Source organism: Peromyscus maniculatus, chromosome 16 (genome assembly GCF_049852395.1).
Source record: "Peromyscus maniculatus bairdii isolate BWxNUB_F1_BW_parent chromosome 16, HU_Pman_BW_mat_3.1, whole genome shotgun sequence".
Taxonomy (NCBI): Eukaryota; Metazoa; Chordata; class Mammalia; order Rodentia; family Cricetidae; genus Peromyscus; species Peromyscus maniculatus.
In genome coordinates this window covers 40,960,208-40,977,865 of record NC_134867.1, presented here as the reverse complement: position 1 = coordinate 40,977,865, position 17,658 = coordinate 40,960,208, and the positions used below count along the sequence as shown (strand labels likewise).

Here is a 17,658-nt window from a genome sequence, read left to right as displayed (position 1 = left end):
CTAGACAGATGTAGTGGCAGGCTGGCGGGCGATCCATGCCAGGCGGGCATGGCGACAGGGCAGCGGTGGGACAGTCATTCACGACTCCAATGCTGTATCTGTGCAGCAATGATTTATTACGATATAGGGATAAAGAGACAGAAAGGAGAGAGACCAAGAGAAGAGAGGAAAAGCTGAGGTGTGCGCACCTCAAGGTGGGCAAGAAAGAGAATTGGAGAGGAAGGGGAGGGGTTTTTCCTTAAAATGAGGATTTTACGTCAGGATGCAGGGCCGCACCAAGGAGCCGTCAGAACGGTAACATTGGCTTCCAAGGTCAGAATGATAACAGAAACATGGAGCCCAGCTTCTGTCTTCCTGAAGTTTATAGTTTTTCATTCTAGGTTTTGGTCCGTGGTTTACTGTGAATTGCTTGTATTTATTGTGATAAATGCATATGACCTAAAGTCACAGTAGACCATTTCTCTGTAGAGTTGTGCAGTTGCTAAGGCCCGCCTCCACAGAGTTTTCAGTATTCTGTTTAACAGTGTATCCATGTAACACTCACTGTCCAGACCTGCTCTTCACTGTCTTTTTGTCTCTGTTGGTGTGATAATCTAGGTATCTTGCGTAAGTGCAATCATATAGATTTTGCCCCTTTGCCATGGCTCTATTGTTCGTAGCTTAATTTCCTCGAGGTTCTTGCCTACGGTACCGAAGGGGGGTCAGGGGAACTTGGACAAACTTGTGCTGATCTGGAAAAGAGGCTGGCCGTTGAAAGAGAGGCTCCTCCTAGTTCTGGGTTTTCCTTTACCCTGGACTTTGCAGTCCTTACAAATTGCTAAGCACTATCAGGCTGGGAGCCAGTGAGGGGGGGGGGGGTGAGAACAACAAAGGGGAGGGCCCTGGAAGATTCTAAGAAGTCCCACCCAGAGCTCCACCTGGGGGGTGGCTTTAGTTCCCTTGATGGGAGCTGTTTGTCCAAAGTGTGTCATTTTTGGTCTTTCTTTGTGGCTTTTGCCTCTTGGATCCCCACGTCTGCGGCTCACATACGCTCTCCGCACATCACCTCACTCTCCTGTGGTTCTTTTTTCCTGGTTGTACAATTCTTTGTCAGTCCCACAGAATGAACTCAGTGGTACCCTAGATGGCCGCCCTTCTCCCCACGAAGCCTCAGACAGTTCCGCACGTCATTGTTTCCTTCCTTTGCAAGTCTGAATAATATTCTGTGGTAGAGCTAGACCACATTTTCCCGTTCTTCTGTCTTTTACTTTGGGGCTGTTATAAACAATGTCGTGTCTGTGATCATTTAAAAATCTGTTCATGTCCCTACACTTTGCTGAGACACTCTCAGAAGTAGACTTGCTGGATCATAGGATCATAGAGTATATCTGGGCTTTTTTTGTTTGTTTGCCTTGACAATTTATGTAGCTCAGGCTGGCCTTGAACTTGTGATTGAAGGAGAGTCAGAGCAACTTAGGTCAACCAGAAAAACAGGGGTAGGCTCCTTTAAGAGGGGCTGCTTCTTTCTCCTGGGGTTGTACCCCCAACCCTACACCTATCTAGAACATTGTACCTGTTACAAATTGCTAATGGCTGGCAGGGGCAGGACCAATCAGGGAAAAGGGGAAAGAGTCTGGAGTTGGCAGAGCCTGGAGATACTAGAAAATGTCCAGGAGCCCCAGAGTCCCCTGGTAGACTCTCAGCTCTGCAGCCTCCTCCACCCCCCATGATTGCGACTGTCTGTTCTAATGACCTTCATGGTTTTCATTCTCTTCTGTTTCCGGCTGTGCTTTTCTGCTCCACTGTCTTGCACCTGCCCCTGTCGCTGCTTCCCAGTGGAATTTTGGTCTTCTTCTGCTTTCTCTAGACATCCAGTCTTTGCCCCATGGAATGAACCAAGCGAATCCCCTAGACGAACATCCTTCATCCCCCCAAACACTCCTCACGTGATCTTCCTGCTACAGCTTCCAGAAGGCTGGGATTACAGAACTTTGTGGAAGCTCTGGTCTGTGCAACTTGTCTGGGATTCTTCTCTTTTGGCTTGGCCTATAATGGGAAGGTTGGACCTTTTCCTGGTGCCCCACAGTCCCTTCATGTTCTTCCTGGGTATTTTGTAAAATTCATGCTCTTGACCTGTGTGCTTTAATTCCTCCACTTTATCTTCGGCTCCTGACATTCTATTTTCTATTTGATCCATTCTACTTGAAAGGCTTTCCATGAGTTTTCTATGTGGATTACTGAGTTGTTCCGGGCTATCTGTCTTTCAGCTTGAGTTCTCATCATTATTTCTCTTTATGGAATTTGGTTTCCAAATCCTGGATCACCTTCCTCATGTCATTCAGCCTCATGTTGTGTTTTCTTGGGTAGCTCTCAGGCATTTCTCTTCTCTTAAGTATGCAGAGATGTTCCTTTGTCTTCTTTAGACTCCTTGAATTCATTCATGAAGTTTCCGATTGTTCTCTTAAATTCTGTGTCCTGGAGTTCATCTAGCTCACTGTCATCAGAGAACATTTCTATAGGACTGGTGGATTGGGGGGGCCTGGGCATACTGTCTTGACCCTTTGTATTGTTTGAGTCTCTGCAATGAGAGAGAGACCTGGGCATTTGGACTTCTTTCACTGGTTATGTATCTGATGTGGAAACAGCAGACTGGACTGGTAAACAGGATGTGCCACTGGGCCAAAACCTGGAGGTTGGGAAAGGTTCAAAGAGGCCTACTAGACTGGACCACTGGGGCTGTGGTTGTGAGGCCCCTGGGTAGGTCTGGAGATCGCAAAGCATGCAGGTGGGATAGGGTCCAGGGGACTCACCACACTTGGTGGAAGCACAAGATATTTGTAACAAGCTTGGCCTAGAGGGTGAATATACGTGAGGCATCCCTAAGACACTTTTCTTCTTTAGTAGGGAGAGTTTAAATCCCAATGTTGGACTCATATGTAAATATATTTTACTTTTAATTGTCTAAGAATTGTTTAGAGAGACCAATTCTGTCCACCAGTCACCTTATACAGTGTGCTGCCTAGCACCACGTGGAATCTAATCCAGAATTCCAGGTAGGTCTCCCAGAACCTGCCTGCCTATCCATCATTCTACCTATCACATTAACTGACACTGTTGAGTCAACCCCTAAACTCCAGGTAGGGCCCTCCAGAGCTATTCCACCCACCTATCAGTCACCCTACTGAGGTATCTGGCACCATATGGAATCTGACCCAGAATTCTAGTTAGGTCCCACAGACCCATTCCACCTACCCAGCAGTAACTCTACCACCTAGATACTAGTACCCACCTAGAGTCTTACCTAGAATTCCATGTAGGGCCTCCAAATCCATTCCACTCATCTACCTATTGGTCAGTCATCCTACCCAACAAACTGCCTGTCTTGGTGTGGAGTCTGTCCCAGAATTCAAGGCAGGTTCCCCAGACCTATCCTGCCTGTTCACCCATCATCCATCCACCCTGTGCACCCTACCACCTGGAACCCAGAAGAGATTATTTCCTCCCTTTTGACATCTCATCTAGCAGATAGTTTGTGCTGCCACTTAAAGAAACATTATATTTTCTCCAGAACGTGTACTGAGAGAATTGAATTCTGCTCTATTTTGTACTGAAAGATAAGAAATTGATTTCTGTCAGTTAGGTGGAAAAGAGCTCTCTTTGGTTCTCTACGTTGATGGGCACTTTCCATGCCCATGAGCTTACTCTACCTCATGCTCATAGGTGTTGAATTATTTAGCTTCATGAAATACTGAGGGGGTGTGAGGAGGGTATAGTTCTTTAAGACAGGGACTTCATTTAAGGTGGAAATATATTTTGAGTTTTGGAGCTGAGTGGATAGAGGGCTACTCAGAAGAGCTGTTGGGGTATGGCCTAGGTAAGCAATGACCTTGCAGAAGGTGCGAACTTGGGGTATCAGTGATGTGACTCAGGATGGTTGGAGCAGCAGTGGACCATATTCCTGGATGGATGGACTTAGAAGCTGATGCCGGAGCATCCATTCTGAGAAGCCATGGATGCTACTCTGCTTCTGCAGGAATCCTTGGGGGCATTGTTGAGGGACTGGTAGGTCACTTCTAGCCTTCCTCTGTATGCCTTTGCCTATGTCTCATCAGAAAATAACCTTGTCATAAGCCTGGTTCCCTGTCAGTATGGTTAAGCTACTCATTCTTATAAGTAAAGCCTAGGTTTATGAATGAAAGCACTTTTGTTCATAAATAAGAAATGTTATTACATTGGTGAATTAGTTACTTTCTATTGCTGTGATAAAACACCATGGCCAAGGCAACTTATAGGAAGTAGGGTTTTTTGTGAGGGGGGGTGGGCTTATGGTTCCAGAGAGTTAAGGTCTATAACTGGAGGGACATTATGGCAACAGGTGGCAGACATGGCAGCTGGAACTAGAAGCTGAGAGCGGAGGGCTCCATATCTCTAACTGCAAGCAGGAAGCAGAGAGAGCAAACTTGGACTGGCATATGGTTTTGAAACCTCAGAGCCTGTTGCCAATGACAGACCTCCTCCAGCAAGGCCACATTTGCTAGACCTTTCCACTGGCCCCACTAGCTGGGGTCAACCCTTGAAGCATCTAAGCCTCTTGGGGGCACATTCTTATTTAGACCATCATAATTTGTGGTTTTGGGTCAGGACCCCTTTCCAAATTCCCAAGATTCCTAAAGGCTGTGCTGGGGAAGGCCAGCAGTCTGCTAGTCTTCTACCTCATTCCCTAACCTGCCTGGGGCTGCCTCCCCCTTACCCGGGAGAGGGAAGGAGAATCAGCTGGGGTGCTACTGTGAGGTGAAAGGTTTTGATTTTTTTTCCTATTGCTGTTTGCTTTCTGTGCCTGGCACCAGTGTTGTCCCATGGCAGGCTGCCCCTTGCTTCCTTTGAGATGGCTTCTCCAGGGCTCTCTGCCATGGCTCCAGCTCTCGGATTCCATAAGCTCTTGTTTCTATCTCGTCTTTCTGTTGTTAGGGGCAGGGTGTTTTTGCCCTGATGAGAGGCAAGAGGTTAGAAGTATCTGCAGCAGGGTCCTGATGAAAGAGCTGAGACTTCCTAAGTGGTCCCTCAAGGCTCAGCTTGTCTCAGGCAGCCCTGGCAGATGGAATGCAATCAGGCATCATGCTAATTATCTGTTGGGTGAAGAGTTTCCCACCCACTATTGAAGCAAGGGCATTTGTGAGTGGCTGAGGACTTTCTATTTTGTGGCTTCCTGACACATAAGTCCCTTCTCTCGGTGAGCTCAGGGCTACACACTGCATGCACAGTAGGGTGAGACGTAACAGTGAAGGGGTGTTGGGCATTCTCAGCTCTCAATGGAAAAATAGAGAGGCCATCGGCCTGTGTAAAAAGGCACAGATGAGATCCACCAAGAAGGTCCCAGGACTCTTCTTTTTCCCTAACCGAGTACTGGCACATTACCTCCAGGCCATGGAGGCAGAGGTGTGCTCCACAGAGGACCACATGTCAGGGAGCTGGGGCTGGACCTGGGGAAAGTAGACACTTCAGTCCAAGTCCCCAGGGAAGACAACAGTACTGAGGAGATGTGGTAAATCAGGCCAGGGAGTAATGGACCCCGTGGAGAGAAGAGTGTTTCATGTGGACCTCTGCCAAGCACCTGAGATGGGCATTCTAGACCCTTGTTCACAAATGCTGATATCTATGGATTTGGGACCTGTGCGCTTAGACACAGGCCTGTCTCTGGCCCCATAAGCAAAGATGGTCACTTCCTGCCCAACTCCGTCTTTGCATCTAGGATACACATTTCTTTCTATTTCTGTATTTGCGTTGCTTGTGTAGATTTCCCATTGCATTGTGAACTCTAGGCTGCAGAGGCCATATTCATTTTGTCTGGGGAACTCTGGTGTCTTATTCCCACTCCAGGTCAAGAGGGGAGCTTAGAGACTTTGATGAATGAACACATTCATTTACATATATGCAGGGAGAATACTCCTAGACATAAAATTAAAAATTAAGAGAGAATAGCATCAGCATGCATTCTGCCCAAGGTTAACTGCATATAAGATTGATTGTGGGTGATATTTCTGTCCTAAAAGTTTTCAACAAAAAATGAAATACTTAATAGGCTATGTATAACATATTGGTGAAAAGCCATATTCTTAATAATCAAATGAGTTTTACTGGTGTGTTAACATCTGTAATTGATTTTAGAATATATGTGATGTCTCCTCATTCTGATGATACCGTTTCCAGTGGTTCTGAGGTAAGAAATTCATTAATGCTGAGTTGGACAAAGGCAAGTAGCTGTTCAGAATTTCTAGAAAAGACTATGGTGGACTGGTTGAGTTCCAACAATAATATTCCTAGACTGAACTCTTAATATAAATCAGGTACTGTCTTATGTTAGCTGTGTAACTTATAGGTCATTTAGCAGGCTTGAACCATAACTTCCTCCTCTTATAGTGGATAGTGCTTATCCTGTTGAAAATTCCAATTCAAATATAGGGCGTCAGGATAGTTTGGTTGGTAAAGGTGCTTGCCACTGAGCCTGATGGCCTGAATCTGATCCCATGAATCAACACATGGAACTAGAGAAGCAACTTCCACAAGTTGTCCTATGACCTTCACATGCTTGTTATGGCACAGACACACACACACAGACACACACACACACACACACACACACACACACACACACACACACAGGGCCTCTTTCTCACACATAATAATGTCCTTATGTAAAGTAAATATCTAAACAATAAGAAATTAAAGTACAGCCTAAACATGGCTGTATATACTTGTAATTATAGCAAGAGGGAGACTGGGCAAGGATAATAATAAATTTCATGTTAGGCTGGGCTATGTGCCCTGTCTCAAACAAAATAAAACAAAGCTGTGCCTGAAAGCAGCAAGACAAGACAAAAGCTTGAAAGAGGGAGAATCTCACGTTTATGAGGAGCACATTCTTTATGTGATTACCAACTACGAGTGACTAAGTCTTTTAGATAATGTGGTCATTCTTCTTTACCATGATCATAAAGTATAGAATTTAAGTGAATAGTTCACAGATGGCTAGTTCCCTCTACAGGAAATCAAAGGATTGCCAGGAAATTGATAAACAGGCAAGTTAAATCTGAGCTAACTTTTGTTTTTGTAATTGGGAGGTAATTGTTACAGAAAAGTGTTTCATATATATCATATATATTTGAATATATGTGATATATATTATCCTACAATATAGTATGATATATGTAATATGATATATACATCAAACTGAGCTTTAATATAATTATAGGAAAAATGTTTTTGGGGTGCTGGGGAGATAATTCATTGGTGAAGTGCTTCTGCCCAAGCATCGGGTTCTTAGTTTGGATCCTAACAGCTTGTGTGAAAAGAGTGGGACAGCACATGTCAGTGCATGTCCTTAACTCTAGTGCTGGGAGGAGGGGACCCCTCAACTTGATGGACAGCCAGCCTAGCCCTTGACAAACTCCAAGTTCAATGAGAAGACTCCATCTCAAAATACAGAGTGAAGAGATTGAGGGTGACACCTGTTGTCAACCTCCAGTTTCCACATATACCTGCCCACACATGTGTGTACATATACACTTGTGTGCACCAGCATACACATATGCATACATATATGAATGCATATGTTCACTAAATGTGCACAGAAAAATTTTAGTCTACACCTTAGATTTGTTATGGTTATGGAAGCAATAACTGTTAAAAACATGAACATTAATATTAAGAAGACACTTTTGTATAGTATGCTACTTTTCCAGATAGAAAGTTATAGTGGTAATAGGTGCCTACCATTTCCTGAGTCTTCTATGTGCCTCTACGTGTTGCACATTGTCCCTTCTGGGAATATCTTCTCATATCCTACATACAGACAAGTAGATTGAGGCATCAGGAAGCTCAGGGACAGTGTCAAGATGATGCAGTCATTGACAGGGAAGAGCCATACTTCTCTGTGTTCAGTTACTTTCTGCTGCCATGGTAACAACCATGACCAAAAGCAACTTATTTATGTAGCTTACAAGCTATAATCCACCATGAAGGGAAGTCAGGGCCGGAACTCAAGCAGAGACCCGGGAGGAATACTGCCTATTGACTTGTTTTCCATGGCTCACTCAGTTTGCTTTCTTACACAACCCAGGACCAACAGGTACAGGGTGCTGAGGTGTGCCTAGTGTCTGCCACACAGTGAGATTCTGATATACATCTGACAAAACCGTGAGAACTTGCCTTAAACTTAGGGGTCTCTGAGTACACGTCTCCTTTAGAAGGCTCTATTGTTAAAATCATTATTCTTGTCTTCTCTCTGCGTGAAATTCCATTTTTTTTCTCTTGAGACCATCAGGCTTGTGGATGGAGATGGACTTCTCTTGTTTCCCTGTGCTTGTCTTCAGTGCCGCTTCTCTTTGGTTGGCTGGGAACATTCTGCGGATGTCTCACTTCTTGTTTCTTTGTCCGTGTTTCCATTCTTTTCTGAGCCCTAGATTGTCATGCTGCTTACTGACTAAGGTGCTTAGCACTTAGCCTAATGCCCAGGGATGCATGTCAGCAGTGACACGGGGGTGATGTCAACAGGAAAAGGAGGGTCTTTGCCTCCCTCAGACCACAGTCTAGCTGTGGAGAGTCTGTTGTCTTCCCACGTCTGATCAAGCCGACTGAAACTCCCACAATGTGTTCACTGTTTGGGTCCTGTTGTTCATCACATTTCCCTTGTCATTCTTTATCACATGCGACCATTATAATCACTATAATATTGGCCTACCAGCCTTTGAATCAATCTTGCTGCCTTGAGCTGATAAAGAAGCCCTTCATTGCTGTCTCTTGTTTTGTGGTGGTCTTTTGTAGATTCATGAATTGCTGGCACTGAGGCCGTGGTAAGAAGGGTAAATGTTTCTCAGCTTAGCCCTTGACAATACTAACAGGGTTCCTATTTGGGCTGATAAAGCAAGTCCCTAGGAAGCAAGGGTGGCCTCTTTGAGGGGATGGGGCTTCAGGTATGAAGTACTGCACAAGCAGAAAAAAGGTCTTTTCTGTGATGTGAGACCTTTGAATACTGGGACGTCGAAATGGCTACAGAGGTTTTGGGTTGTTTAATTTTTCTTTTCAGGGGCTGACTTTTTACTCAACCAACTCATCCTGTGCCTATCAAATCATGGAGATTCAGCTCTATCAATTTGTTTAGTACTAGTGTTTATTTTCCCAGAGAAAGGGAAGTGTCAGTGTGTGTTTAAAAAAATGATGAAAAAATACATGAAAGGAAGGATATATCTGGATGGATACAACCAACCATAAAATAAACGCCAGTGATAGGGTCACCGAAGCCCAGGCACCACCTCCTACTTTTCAGGAAAGAGAAATGATCAGGAAGGTGACAAACCTGTAAATGTGTCCCCACCCACTCATCCTCCTCATGACCTTGAGATTTCTCACAAAGATGTGGTTTCAGTCAGGAACAGGAAGTCATGTTGGTCTTGTCTCCTCTGGACTCAACAATCTTCTTGTCACTTAGCATAAGCTTCTTACCCTTGCATCAAGGTTTTTAAGTGACTCAAATATCCCCGTTTCTCACCTCCAGATCCCACTTTCTATATGGAAGACCCTGATTGTTTCTCTCTACTTAAGGAGTACAGATTGAGTCGAGTTGATATACACATCTTGGAAGATGAGACTTCTTTTCAATGAAATTTTAAAATGTTGGCAAAGCATTTCAAGTGCTCAGTAATGCACAGTCTGTCCCTTAGTGCATCAGTGTCCCTTCAAGGATCATTTTTGCCATAATAAATGTCATAGACACCAAATAAAACCACGAGAGTTTTAATGACAGAGCCAGGTGATTTATGCAAGTTAATATAACCTTTCAAATTATGCAATTTCCTTCTTTGTAGTGAGCTAGTTTCTGCAGTCTGTTAGGACACTTGTCCCAGAGCAATTTTGGCGCCTGTAAACTGGCTCTTCTCCATTCTGGGAAATCCAATATATACAACCACTTAAAATTCTACCTTACAAAGCTTCAAGCGAGGGCAGGCCTAGGGATACAGGCCTATAATCCTAGATGTTGGAAAGCCTAGATGTTGGAAAGACAGGAGGATTGCAAGTTTAAGGCCTGCAAGAGCTACAGAGTGAGTTCAAGGTTAACCTCAGCCACTTACTAAGACCCTTTATACAGATTAAAAAAAAGTAGACTAGAGTACAGTTCAGTGGTGTAGCACTTTTTCAGTATTTATGAAGCTCCGAGTTTAGTCTTCAACACTACACATGCGTGCGCGCGCGCGCGCGCGCACACACACACACACACACACACACACACACACTCAATATTCTCTTGTCAGAGTGACTGTTCAGTCAGTTGTCATAGCGAAACATTCATATGTGAAAGTCCCTGACTTATATCTACTCCTTGAGACATACATAGCACGTGGAAGCAAATAAGAAGTAAATGTTTGCTAACTTGGGGAAGCTGGGGACCTTCGGGGTCATTTCTCTCCAGATATGCTCAGCAGCACAGGGCTCCAAGGCATCCCTTGGCTGGAGCTGTCAGTTCCTTACCTCTGGCATCTAATTGCATGCTACCCTTCATTGCCTTTAGTGGCTACTAAATATGGGAGCCCTACATGAGTCCTTGTAGTTAGGGAGGCTGATTGCTTTCACATGGTTATTGGCAATGAATAAAGGAGGTTTGTGAGCTTTAAAAAAAAGTTATTATATAAGTTCCTTCTTGAATTATGTTTGCAAATAGCATGTTATTGCGCCAATTCCTTTGGTCTTCATTTATCTTAGCCTCTCTTTCACTTGATGGTACATTTACAGAAGGCTTCCCCCATAGGTTGAGCATCCTATGGCTGGGTATCAGAACTGAGCTCTGAAGGACTGCTCTAAAAACCAATTCCAACATGCTCAGGTCTCAAGCTTTGAGTATTTCTGCACTGGTGGTTGTAACCGTTTCCAATGGATGGCCAAAATTCTTGTTCTGAAGTTGAGAATTTCAAAGTATCTGGCACCTGCTTAATGCCCTTCAAGAACAGAAGACAAAGAGTTAAACCCTGCCTCTCTCTCATCCACTGTGCCTACATGGGCTTTTGTGAAATGTTCTTTTACGTGATTCCAGTGGAGCAAGCATTTGCTGAGGACTTACTGTTTACCCGACACTATTCCTTCAATGGTCTCATTCTCCCTTACCAGAGCCCAGTGAAGCAGTCCTGTTTCTACCGCCTGGCAGAGAAGGACTATGAGGATCTGAGTTAAGTAACTGGCCCAGTGCTGCCCAGCTAGAAAGTCGCAAAGGCGGCCTTCAGAGTCATGCTCTCTGCTGCTGAATCTGCGTTCTTACACAGTTCAGTCTAGTGGCTTGCAAACTTAGTGTCCATCCCCTGTGTCACTGTTGTGACTATGTGTGATTTCCTCTTCTGCTGGCTATTTTTATGTTAACTTGACACAAGCTAGAATCATTTTGGAAGAGGGAGCTTCACTTGAGAAAATATCCTCCATCAGATTGGCCTGTGGGCAAACCTGTGGTACATTTTCTTGACTGATGATTGATGTGGGAGGGCCTGGTGTAAGGGTTTATCCAAAGCAAAGTCATCTTGGCTATTGGGAGCCAAGAAATAATACAAAGTCACACCACACAACAAAGCTCATATAAGATTTATTGGGGGGGGGAGGCGACAGAATGCTGGCTGCCTCTGAATGGGAAGAGAGACAGCAGAGGGTTGGATGAAGGGGGAGGCTTTTATAGGGTTTTTGGAGCATGCTCTGGGAGCTTAGCGGGAAAGTGTCCTATGATAAAAACACTGTTTGGCCATAAAAACTGAGTCGTGGGGGCAGGCATTTCCAAGGCTGGGTCAAGCCAGGAACAGGGTGCTTTTCCTTCAGCCTATGTTTTGGACTTGGGGTCAAGTCAGGGGCAGGGTGTACTTTTCTTGGCTCTAGTTCTGGGGTCAAGTCATAACCAGGGTGCTTTTTCTGGTCCTTTTGCCCTACATATAGCTCACTATGGGCAGTGCTACCTCTGAGCATGTGGTCTTGGGTGCTATAAGAAATCAGGCTGAGCAAGTCATGAGAGCAAGCCAGTGAGCGTCATTCCTCCACAGTCTCTGCCTTAATTCTTGCATCCAGGTTCCTGCTTGAGTTCCTGCTCCAACTTTCCTGGATCATGGATTAAAATTGTAAGATGAAATGGACCCTTTCATCTTCCAGTTGCTTTTGGTAGTGGTATTTTATTACAAAAATGGAAACTAAACCAAGATACCCTTTTAGAATTAAATGGGCTAAAAGAAAAGTGTTTAGTTAACATAAAAACAACAAAAGTCAAACTAATTATTGAGTCATAAGACTAATGTACAACTCAGCGCCAGATAACTCTCATCGGATAAAAGCTTACAAACAAATGGTACCTGCCTGGGGTTGAATAGAGACAGGCCTGGTCCTTGTTCATCTGACTTTGTAAACTGATGTATAAACAGAATAGGTCAGTGTAGGCAGGCTTCACAAACTTCTCATCCCATCAGAGGCTGCTGAGACCACTTTTCTGTAGTAGTTCAGACCTCTCTTCCTGCCTTTTGTCATCATTGACCACATAAACTACAGTGTTCTTAAGAACAAAATAATAAACAAGCCTTCTTTCCCAAGGATCCCAATATCCAGCTTCAGTCATTGTTTAGTCTTGTTCCAGAAACAGTTAAACACACCCTCCAACAAAGCAGTTTACTTGTGAGTTGACACAGAGGGTAAGCTACCAAGTTAGTTTTGGCATATCATGGTGGTGTGTGCCTGTAATCCCAACAAATGGAAGACTGGGGCAGGAGATTCAAGGCCAACCTAGGTTACACAATGAGTTTTCATTAGACTGGGTTACACTGAGAAACCATTATCTCAACAACCAAATAAAATGCCAACTTAAAAATATTCAGAAGTAGGCAAGATGGCCCAGTGGGTAGAGGCACCCACTGCCAAGTCTGATGACCCAAAGTTGCATCCTTCAGACTTTTATGGTGGAGGGGGAGATTGTATTACCCCGAGTTTTGCTCTGATCTCCAGAAGCTTGAAGTAACACATTCACTCCCCCGTTCCTCACAAATAGGTACACAAATGTGTAATCAAAATTATTAAGAAGTAAGTGGTCACAGAATTGTGCTCGTTCATTCCTAAGCAGAAGAACCTAGTCTAACCCTACATCCTCTTCCTCCCAACCTACATGTGTGTATGTGTATGCTGCCCTGTACCCCAGACTCCCTGTCACTCCTCTCAGAGATCTGGAATTACAGGTGGGCCATTAGACACACCCCGCGTTTCTCTGTGTTCTTGAGTCTGAACTTTGGCCCTCAGATTTACATGATAAGCACTTTATCCACTGAGCCATCTCCTCAGCCCAGTTCACTCTTTAATTTCATTTTATGGTCCAGTGATTTCAAAATTTGCTGAATAGTTCTGCTACCTAGCATCTCTGCTCTATCCCTACTGGTCCAACCTGGCTGTCTGGGCTTTTTTTTTTTTTTTTTTTTCTGTTACAGCTGCCTACTAACAGATCACTCTGGAGTCTATCTTTTTGTTTGTTTGTTTTTGTTTTTTTGAGACAGGGTTTCTCTGTGTAGCTTTGGAGCCTTTCCTGGAACTCACTCTGTAGACCAGGCTGGCCTCGAACTCACAGAGATCCACCTGGCTCTGCCTCCCGAGTGCTGGGACTAAAGGCGTGCACCACCACTGCCTGGATCGGAATCTCTATTTTACATATTACTAAAATGACGTGGTTTGATGGGAATTGGATCATGATGACCCCTTTTCATGTCTTTTGTGGAACACTTCTCTGTCTAAGGTAGAGTCTAGCACTCTCTGGCATCCCATATACATTGTGGCAGGACAGAGAGCCCAGAGCCTGGTGTCCACTCCTGTCCCTCATCCCAGGTTGAGTCTGCCCCTCCACTTAGGCCTCTTCAGACATTTCAGGACTGGTGGTGTCTAGAGTTTGGACTGTGCTGGGCAGAGACACACGTGCTGGGCACCGTTGCCCCTCTGCCGTGCATTTCCACGTGTCTTATTTTAGTCTTACCCTGTGATCACTTTCCTTTTCAATTTAAATACTGGTTTTTAGTTCTGGGATTAAACCCCAGGTCTAGATCATGCTTGCAGACCTTTTGTCCTGGAGTTGTCTCGTCACTCATCATCCTGTTGAGAGGAATTTAAATTTCCTTCAAGATTGGTTTGTTTACCGTCATCTGTTCAGCTAATGACTTTGTTTGAGATCCACTGAACATTCAAGAACATTTTGTTCAGCCGGTGTGGTGGCACATGGCTTCATCCTCAGTGCTTAGGAAGCACAGACAGATGAGAAAAAAGGCAGAGGCAGGCAGATCTCTGTGACTTCCAGACCATTTGATCTACATAGTGAATTCTAGGCCAGCCATATATAGGCTGTATAGTGAAATCTTGTTTCATACAAAAAAACTGTTAAAAAGAATGTCTTGTTTAATTTCTACATAGTTTGTAGAGTTTTCTTGCTATTTATGTCTGTTGATTGTTGTAGAATATTTTAAGGTGGGTTACTTGTGTTTATGTTGCATCTGTTTAACTCGGTGAAGCTGTGTTGCTTTGTCTAAACCACCCGATGATCTAATAAAGAGCTGAATGGCCAATACGGAGGTAGGAGAAAGGGTAGGCAGGACTGGCAGGCAAGGAGAATAAATGGGAAGAGCAGAAGAAGACAGATCAAGGAACAAGAGAGGAAGGAGGAGGACTTCAGGGGCCAGCCAGCCAGCCACCCAGCCAGCCAGCCATGCAAGCTACACAGCCAGACACGGAGTAAGAAGGAAAGAAAAGGCATACAGGAATAGAGAAAGGTAAAATCCCCAAGGTCAAAGGTAGGAAAATTTTAAGAAAAGATGGCAAGAAACAAGCCAAGCTAAGGCCAGGCATTTATAATTAATAATCCTCCATGTATGGTTTATTTGGGAGCTGGGTGGCAGGCCTCCAAAGAGCCAAAAGAGCTAAGAGTAAAAGCAACGACAGTTGATCTGATTTGGTGGTGACATTATTTCTTTTAACTTTTATTAAATTTCTCTTACAGTTTCATACATGCATACAATGCATTCTCCTTTCATACTCTCCAACCCCTTTTATCTCCTACACCTATCAATCCCCACTCCTTAGCATTCTCTTTCTCACATTCATGTCGTTTGGTTTTGTGAAGTTCTGAGTTTAACCAAAGCTGTCTGTGTGACCGTGGTTTAAAACTAAATGTTGGAGACTGGGGTCCTCACCAATGCCAGTGGCAGGGCTTGATAAGTACCTTCCCTGTCCGTGACTGACTAGGTCAGGACCAGCCTTGTGAGGCTCAGCCTCTCTAAGATTTCGTATGGTACTTATCCATTTTTTTTTAAATGCTTCAAAAATTGAACTGTAAAGAAACCTATAATCCTAAAAGGCTAGGAGATAGATAAGGAAGATGAAACATCAAAATAAAAAGCTGAAGTATTTGGACCAGTAGATGGCAGTAGAACATTGTTTTTCATTATAATATTGCAAGACACAAAACTGGCTAAACGTTAATGGAAAAACAAAAACAAAAACAACTACTAGTTACCCAGTATGGTTTAGATATCCTGTCAGGCATGGTGGTGTGTGCTTGAAATCTCAACACTTGGGAGTCTGAACCCAGAGGATTGCTGTCAGTGTGGAGCCAGCCTGGGTTACATAATTATTAGACATTGTCTCAAAAAAAAAAATGAAGATAGATAAACCAAAATACTTCTGTACTTTAGTTAGTGGTGATGTATTGATATTAGTTGTAAGACACAGCAGTAATTCTGGTGAATGAAATGCACTATATTAATGGAAGTTGTTAATAATGGGGAACTGGGTGTGACATCATGACTATTTTTTATATCTGCAATTGAAAAAAGAAACAAAAAGAAAATTGTAACTGTTCCCCAAATATTTTGCCTTGTTTGTTTGTTTACTTATTGATTTATTTACTTTCCCTTTTGAGGAAGGGTCTCACTAAATCGGCCTGGCTGTCCTAAATTCACTATATAAACCAGGCTAGCTAAAACTTACAGAGATCTGCCTGATTTTTGAAATGGTTTATTATTTGGAAAAATCACTCTTGTTATAGAATAAGTAGAAAAACTCATTCTCAATCATTCTCCTCATGTAAACTTACATATGGAAACCTTTGAAAATGTAGTTTTAGATAGACAAAGTTGAAGATATACCAAGATTTTGTTTATACATTATCTCCATGTTCCTTATTTGGTTATGAAACCAGGACTAAGTATCACAGACAGCAGGTGAGTCACTCCCAAGTAACTACTTTAAAAAACAAGTCAAAAGCCGGGCGTTGGTGGCGCATGCCTTTAATCCCAGCACTCAGGAGGCAGAGCCAGGCGGATTTCTATGAGTTCGAGGCCAGCCTGGGCTACCAAGTGAGCTCCAGGAAAGGCGCAAAGCTACACAGAGAAACCCTGTCTCTAAAAAAACAAAAACAAAAAAAAACAAAAAACAAAACAAAAAAAAAAAAAACAAGTCAAAGAAAAATCTCTGCCATTTTATTCAATATTTTCTCTTTGGGGGATGTTCTCTGTGGTCATTGCATCATGGCCATGCACTAGTGTGTATGGACCACAATTCTGTGTAGAGTCACATAACTGTGGAATCACCAAAACATGGCCAACAGTGAAGGATTACCAAGGGTGCGTTGACCTAAAATTAATTTATTGTCAACTGTGTAATGAGTCTGGGCTATTGTGGCAGCACTCAGCAGTGTTGACCGGTAACTGAGCTGCAGCCTTGGTTCAGAACACACGACATGTACACTGCACACTGTCACTCCACACAGTGTCAGCTAAAGCTGCGCAAAACACCTGGTGACAGATTGCCCATTATCAACCACAGTGTTGACACAGTTCAAAGTCTTCCACCCTGGTAGAAACAGTAGTTTAACTATGGAAACAAAGGCTTTTAAAAATAATTTTGAAAAAGACTAACAATATAATTACATCATTTCCTTTTTTCCATTTCTTACCTCCATAACCTCCCAAGAACCCCCTTTCTCTCTTTTAAATTCATATTAACTGCATCTTTCAGTGTTGTTACATCTATATGTATATTCCTAAGTACATAAAAACAGTCTGCTAAGTCTGTATATTGTTACTCGTGTTATGTTCAGTGCTGATCATTTGGTATTGGATAACTGATTGGTTTGCTCTTCCCTGGGGCGGACTATTCTCCTGATTGGTGTGCTCTTCCCTGGGGAGGACTATTCTCCTGATTGGTGTGCTCTTCCCTGGGGAGGACTATTCTCCTGTTCTCAGCTTTCCTTAGTGCCCTGTAGTTCTCTGTATAGAGTTGAGACCTTTTGAGTTTGCCCCCTTCCACATTAGCATGTCTGTTGGCATCATCATTGTTCAGATCAGAGGAAAGGCTTTGGTAATCTTTTGTGTCGTTCTTCAGCGTATATCGTTGAATTATATTGTGGTAGAATGTTTCTAAAAATTATGGATTTAGTTTTTGACTAGAGTTTCATAAAAAGTGATTAAATTAATTTTGACTTGTGACTAGGACAGCATTTCTGATTTCTGCCTTTTTGGACTGTGTATTTATTTGATGTGAGGATATCACCTTGGAGGGTTTTCAAATCAAAATGTCCTTCAACTCTGAAAATGTTGACTCTGCTCTACCTCCTTCAATATCAAATATTTAGCCAAGATTAAGTTC

At 43.4% G+C, this 17,658-nt stretch overlaps 1 protein-coding gene and 1 long non-coding RNA gene across 2 annotated transcripts in view; one reads left to right on the top strand and one right to left on the bottom strand.

The window, feature by feature from the left end:
* The window catches only part of LOC102926743 (sperm motility kinase Z-like), a 61,500-nt gene that overhangs the window by 11,139 nt on the left and 32,703 nt on the right, over positions 1 to 17,658 (top strand). The gene's annotated exons all lie outside the window — the stretch shown is intronic.
* On the bottom strand, positions 12,093 to 15,838 carry LOC143268891 (uncharacterized). Its single transcript, XR_013045069.1, has 2 exons — positions 13,606 to 15,838; positions 12,093 to 13,126 (listed from the first exon to the last, which is right to left on the bottom strand). It is a non-coding gene; the product is annotated as an uncharacterized LOC143268891 (long non-coding RNA).